The sequence below is a fragment of the Lissotriton vulgaris genome, chromosome 7 (assembly GCF_964263255.1).
Source record: "Lissotriton vulgaris chromosome 7, aLisVul1.2, whole genome shotgun sequence".
NCBI classification, from domain to species: domain Eukaryota; kingdom Metazoa; phylum Chordata; class Amphibia; order Caudata; family Salamandridae; genus Lissotriton; species Lissotriton vulgaris.
Window position 1 is genome coordinate 731,623,391 of NC_141695.1, and position 7,817 is coordinate 731,631,207.

The window sequence follows — 7,817 nt, forward strand, 5'->3', positions numbered from 1 at the left end:
AGAGAGACTCTACTGGTACAGAGGATGCCACCTACCTTACAATGGGATCCTCATTGCTGCTTCTTGCAACCGGGATGGGGAGTGAAACACTGGTGAGGACGCAAAGTATATTGCGTTTGGGAGAGTTGGAGCTCCACCTACCCGGAAGTAGAGGTAGAGAGAGTCTAAGGGGCACTACGCAGATATAGAAACAAATGAAGGGTTCCAAACCCGTCTTAATGAGAAACAAAGCTTGGCAGCCATCTTGTCAAAGTGTAAAGAACCAGAGGAATGTCCCACCGAGAAAGACTGGGGGCCAAGGAAAGCACCTGAAAAGGAAATGGTATCTACGGGCTGAAGAAATACTAGGAGAAGTACAGCCATAAGGAGAAATGAGAGTGCATACAATGCGGATGCGCATTTGTTGCTTTGCTCAACATAGATGGCGACAAACGTTAAACATGTGAAACAAGTAAAAAAAAGGACAGCATACCACCTGCAGGTGGGAGAGGGAATTCGTCCTATAAAAGGGACTCCCCTGCACTCCGCTGTCACTATTTCAGACCCAGGGTTGCCTGTTTGTGTTGCCATATTTAATATGGGGAGAGTTGCCCCCTGCTAGTCGTTAAACCTCCTCAGGCCTTTTCTGTGTGCTTTATTCTACCATAGCTATGACTGTAGGACCTCCCCCTTGTTTTGTCCTGACATTTTGGTGACGTGGGTCAACACACATTCATATACAGTTGACTTTCACTGTTCCCCTTTTTTAGGTGGTTTCTACATTCCTAACCATCATGGCAGACTTCGCTAGCCTGGCCTTTGATGATTCAATGGTTCAGGACATTCTTAATTCTCTTAGTCTCCTAGATACAACCATTTCACAAACCCTCACACAGTCAGATGATTGGACTAAATTATGGACTTTGAAAAGTACACACACGGACTGTGACACATGGAGCCATCATGAAGGGGTATCTCAGAGGTAATTGTGCTCCTAATGGCCTGATAGTAACTAATGCCCCAAGATTGTTCCTAGGGTACAAACCCTTCAGAAAAGACTGGTCCCTGATAGCATGGGGATGCAACAGGGACTGGCTCATTTTGATCATAAGTACCTCTAAAATGATTGCAGATGCTATTCTCATCAAGATCCTAGTCCTTGAGGGCCAGATTAAAGCAACTATATCACTGAGCCTTTACAAGAAGAATCTTGAAGAAACCAACAAGACCATCAAAGAACTCTAATACAGTTTGTTGGCATCCAAGACCAGAAAATTCCAGAAGGAGAAGGTCTATCCTTATTCATCAGACAAAGAACTCTAATACAGTATGTTGGCATCCAAGATCAGAAAACTCCAGAAGGAGAAGGTCTATCCTTATTCATCAGACGACTCTAAACCATTGGACTTTAACCAACAAGGACGGGGTTCTGCTTCTGGGAATTCCTCATCGGGATCCTGATACTCGACAATAGACCAGGAGTCTGGGTCCAGCGACTCGGAATCCGGGAGATGTAATCCCCACAGGTGAAGAGGGAGAGGCAGGAGACAAACCAATAACCTGAATCTTTACCATCAACAACAATGGTGGCCTCCAGGTCCATATGTTTATGTGATGCCACAGTTCCATCAGCTTGCTGCACAGTTTGCTCCACCACCTCAACCTTTCTATCATCAACCTTTTTTAGAACAGGGCCGTGGACGTCCAAGTGGCAGAAGAAGATAACAGGTTCAAGTTCACTGGGAAGGACCTCAGTCACCATGCACAACACGGAGTACAAACAGGACTGCAGCCCAACCAGGGACGAGCAGAGAGACAACATGATCGGTACAAAAGGGGGTGGTGATGGACGGAGCATCTGAATCAATCAAACACTCACACCCAGTCAAAAGATCAGGGTTGAATCCATCACCGTTCTTTAGCCCACTCTGCCACCGCAGTTCAGACATGACTTTATGCAAATCAGTCTGACCCTGTGCCTCATGGGAACAGTACAGCCCGAACTGCCAAGCCATGTCTTCCCTGGACCGGAAACAAGCTTCCGAGGACCGGTTTCTGGCATTCCAGCCGTCTTCAGCCCGGCTTGCTTGAATCCAGTGGCAAAGTGAGCAAGGGACTCACGTCTGAGCCTACCCTGCCACACTTATGGCGGCCAAAAACGGTACTAAAGGGGTTGTGATGGACAACATGATGGCATTGGTGCGAAGGGTGCCCACTGTGACGAACGATATAGAGCTTGAACCAAATGATGACCCCTATAAGCAGGGAGATGATCTGATTGGGTTCAGAATGTGCTGACTCAAATTCACAATCGAGACACAGCTCCTCAATAAAGGACTTGACTATGTCCCCACATATGAGGGGGACCCTTTCATACTTGACCAAGAAATTGCTAATTTTTACAGGAAAGTCAGGCTGAAATTCTTCTCTGCTGACACTAACTACACCACTGTCAGCTCATCGCCTAATACCAATCTGACCAATAAGTCAACCTTCATGCCACCGCTTCACACAATACCCTCGGAAGTCATAACATTTGAGAAGGCCGTCCAAAAAGGCCTCATCGAGGACCCAGCTAACAAACACTCTTTCTTCAGGAACCTCACTAAATTGGAACAAGAAGCACTGGACAAACTGACAAAAGATGATCCTATAACCATCAAGCCCACTGATAAGGGAGGCAGTATTGTTTTGATGGATACCTCCTCTTATCATGAGGAATTTATAAAACAACCTGCAGTTCCCAGTGCATACAAGCCCCTCAAGATGGATACCACAAAGAGACTCCTTAAAATCATGGTCAATCTTGTAGATGAGGCTAAGGAAGAAGGCTGTTTCACTACCAAAGAGGCTAACTTTTTGGTAAACAGGAATCCCATGATTCTGTATTTTTACACACTTCATAAAATACACAAGCCACAAAGACCACCCCCTGCACGACCCATCATCTCAACGATCTGTTCCCTATTGGAACCACTCTCCCAGTTTGTCGACTTCTTCCTAAGACAACTTGTGAAGAAAATTCCGACTCACTTAACGGGCACCAAGGATGTCTTCTTTGCATTGGAAGGTCTGGAGTTTAATGAAGGCACTGACTTCCTCGTCTCGTTTGACGTACAATCACTGTATATCTGTATTCCACAGGATCAAACATTATGCATAGTGGTGACGTTACTCAATGACAGATTTGGACACCATTACTTCTGTGTTATTTATCATGACCTGTGCCACCCTGGCTATGAAGGAAAAGATTCTCCAGTTTGAGGATACATTGCTTCTTCAGATCTCAGGCACTTTGATGGGCGGTACATTCGCCTCCAGTCTGGCAAATTTGTACGTCCATTCAATAGAAGCTGATACCATCTTGACGTCGAATAAGCCTTTCCAGTCCAACATTCACCTATGGGAACGATATATTAACAACATAATTGTGATATGGTGACTGGCACTGTTGAAGATATTGAGGGCTTCCATAACTGGCTCAATTCTTGAAATAAATTCCTTAAGTTTACCTGTGAATTCAGTAAAGATAAACTCCCATTCCTGGACCTCCTGATTTATAACACATAAGGTAGTCTAAGTACAGAATTGTATACCAAACCTATGGCCGTATTCGAGCTATCATCCTAAATTCCTGCAGGATAACTTACCATTTGGCAAATTCTTGAGGATTCGGCACAGCTGTACTGATGTGGTGAAATACTTAAAGCATGCATCTTCTCTTGCAGTACAACTTCTAGACCAACAATACCCTCATTCATTGATATATAAATCTATGAAAAGACTGCATAGCTATCTCCTTGAAGCTCCCCCTGAGCCGCATCCTTCAAAAGAGATCACAGAGAGATTGATCCATGTCAGCACTTTTAGCAGTAAGTCAAGTATGTTGCAAAAAAGTATAAATAAGAACTGGAACGTTCTGAATAAAGGCAGCTGCAGTCTAACTTTAAATGTAGTGCCAAACTCAGGGACCAGTTCGTCCATACAAGACCACGGATGAAACGGTTGCCCCCACAGAATACACTTTGGAATTTTCCACCGATTACAGGGCACTTTCCCTGTGGGAGCGTGTGCACAGACCTCACATGCAACCTCCATAGACATAGGTACGGGTCACCCTTGGGAGTTAATACAACATACCAACTGCAACTCTGAGGGTTTAATTCATCTCATCACTTGCCCCTGTGGTCTTAAGTATGTGGGGAAGACCACAAGAAAGGTCAAAACATGCATGCTTGAACATAAGAGCACGATATGTTGTAGGAAACAGATTAACAGGCTTAACACACACTTCCTGGAAGCGAGACATGATGCCAATGATTCTCTGTGTGTTGTTTTAGAAAAACCTAACATCACCCAGCCCATCGTTAACATGACCCAGTTTCTATTAAAAAAAACAACAACGTTGGGTCTTCAGGTTGCCCATCTACACCAATGGTTTGAATTATGAAATACCTTGGTTTAGCCTTATACACACGTAATTGGTTCTATGTGCCCTGCTTTGCACCCTTTATCCCTGATTGACATACTTTTGTACACCCCACCACAGGTGACATTTCTCTTTTGATTCATTTCACACTCACTCACAATCCTATGAGCACTACCTCACACACATAATACGATGAGAATTCTCGAAAAGAGTTCCACACAAGTGACCCTTTGGCGGACCTGTAGGGCATTTCAGTCCCGTTCCGATGAGGAGCAACTGCCCTATGCTGAAGCATGACATCCCTTGGGATGCATGAGGGCAACAAGTAAGAGTCTTGTTAACTCTTTTATCTACACCCTAGACTGACTCTTTTCCTTTAGGAACAGTGAGCTCTCGTTTTGGTTTATACTTTACCTGGGAGCACGGGCACTGGACCTTTTCTCAGCTTCCAGTACCCCTCTTCTTTTGTTAGAGTTATTTTCAGAAATTTGTCCTCCTTTGAGATATATATACACTGTTGAAGTGAACTTGACAATGGAGTTGGACCTGTTGGATACCCATCTTACCACTGGTAACAGCAGTGGCAGCCGCCACAACATGAAGGTGGAGTGGGGGGGGACAGATGGATGGGAGGGCTGTGGTGTAGGGGACAGAAAAGGAAAAATAATAATTGAAAAAATAATTACATTTCACCGCAGCCTTGGACGCCTTTGCCCACCTCAGAGCTCTCCCAGCAGTCTCTGGGAAGGCATATACTGCTCAGCCAATCCTGTGTGCTTCGTTCAAGCTGGGAAAGCAGTGCCAGGATTGGTCTGAGCAGCCTGCTCTGCCGCTCAAATACTGCTGTGTAGCCTGCGGCTTTTCTCCAACCCGGCTGTGAACACACCTGGGTTGGAGAAATAGAATTGCTCATGCATGTTTGGCTGACCTAGGATGACTGGCCAAACACACATGCACATTTCTAAGTGCCCACCACCTGCCTGTCTTGGCCGGCTCCACCCTGCCCTGCATGCACGTCAGTGCCAGTCACAGAAAAATTAAATTATATTGTTTCATTATCATTTTATTTTTCTGTGACTAACTCTGATGAGTGGTGCGACGCTCTTCCTCCATTAAGGAGGAGCCACCCCTAGGTACCAGTGAAGAGCTCTATCTGTTACTATGCTATGTGCCTATTACCGGAGACCCAGGTGACTGGCTAAGTATCTGTGAGGATGCATACACTGTTGCTGAGCACACCTGTAAACTTTTATGACCTGTTTGTGGTTTACATGGTAGCATGTTGTATTCATGAGAAGTATAAGAGACTTGTGTGCCCACATCTTAGCCATCTGGCACATAAAACGACTGTGTCAGCTTTTCATGGGTAGAGAAGAACCACTAAACAGGGGGGATTAACTTTGAAAGATACAGACAACCTTTAACCTAAGACTTCAACTTAAGACCTTCAACCTAAGACTGAAGTGCAAGCATTTGTATATATAATTCTTCAATCATCACCACAGAGATCAGTCTGGTCTGTGTGTCCTGCTAACTGTGTAGCACTTTAGGTGTGCTCAAGCCCTCCAATAAATGGTTCTCTTGTGTTGACATAAGCTAGTCTGCACCTTTGATAAAAATATGTTGTTTGATACTGTATTTCGCTTATTCTATTCTTTAAATTGCTTAGAATATGGTTAGTGAATTTGTATACCAAGGATACCCTATTTTGTATTGTTATGTGTTGACCTTTTCGTAAAGGCATCACTTTTCATTTGTTGCCATCTTCCATTCATTGTATTTCTTTAATAGGTCGTTATTAGTATATCAATGCCACCTCTTTCCTACTCAGCTTTTCTTGCCTCTTTCTCTCGGCCTCTCCTGTCAAACCTACTCCCATGCTTTGAATTATAAACCCTCCTGTGCCTCTTCCATCAGCTTAATCTCTAGGGCACCATCCTGTGTTGCAAATACTTCAGTCACTCTCTCTTACTCGGCGGTTATATAACTTAATTATATCTGTTATGAACAAATCCTCCTCTCAACTATATCTCACCACCCATCATGTGTTCATCTCTCCACCAACTGGGTTTTGCAACTCTATTTCATGAAAATCCACTCCCACTCATGTGTTCATTAACGTCAATACAGCCCATCACAGTGATTTCTATTCTTATACTTCCTAATTTATCAGTAGCATTCAATATGGCGGACTAATCATCAAGCTCTCTACTCTTGCTTCTCTATTCAGAACTGAGACAAAGAGCATACCATTCTCGTCTTAAATTTCTAATTGCAACTTCTTGTTTGGTGCTCCGCACACTCCCCTCTTGTACCCTTACCAGTCGACATAGCACAAGACTCAGTTGTGGCCCATCTTGTTTTCTCTCTCTACACCACCTTGGCAATGTTATCTCTTCTTTTAGTGTCTGTTATTACCTAATTGCTGCTGGCACTCAAATACCTGTCTCCTTCCATTCCTTTTTAAACAAGCCTCTTATTCAGAACCGTCATCTGTCTCACAGCTATCTGTCGCTGTATGTTTTGATCCTTCATGTTACAATCTTGTAAGATTAAAACAATGTTTTCTCAAGCTTCAACCATTCCTTTTCCTCAACTCACTCTGACATCCTGCTGAGATCTCGACTCCATAAATAGCCAAGCTTCTTACGTCACCTAAATTACCACTGTAGCCAGGTTCCAGTTACTGAACATCTACAAAATTCACACCAGTTTCCTTTTGACTCAATCAAACCTCTACTCAACAAAGTTTCTATTTGGCCTGCAAAAGTAATATGTCTTCTCTCGTAACAAACCTCTCAACTTTACAAAGCACACACTTATAAGATGCACTTTGTCCCATCCGACTACCAACTCAACCAACTGTTAATCAAGTACATGCTTTGCCTTCAAGCACATCCATGGGATCCCTGAACCTCTCTCACCATTTCCCAACACCACCTTTCAATATCACAATATCTCAAACCCCAGACATCATTAGGTCCTCCTTTGAATCAACTCTCTCCCCATGGATCTTTGAAATAGACCCTAAACTTTCACTTCGAGTCCGCACTCAAGTCCCACTTCTTAAGTCAAGAGGAACTGAGTGGTTCACCATAAAAATGAATGCACCCTGTCCTCTCCATGACCCTGACCCTGAGTCTCTGAACTTAACAAAGTTTATGTTTGTATATTTTTAAGTGTGAACATATTTTACATAGCGCTGTTATTTTATTGTACCACTTCACACCAATTATCACCTCCATCTAACTATATTACCACTAGGTCACCTTTGTTCTATTACACTGTGATATGGACTATTTTAAATGCAATAAGTATTTTATGAGTATGATGGTATTTTTCCCTTTGGCCACAGGAAAGCCTCAAATATATTTAAGCTTGTGGGCTCTCTAATTTCTATGTCCAAGAC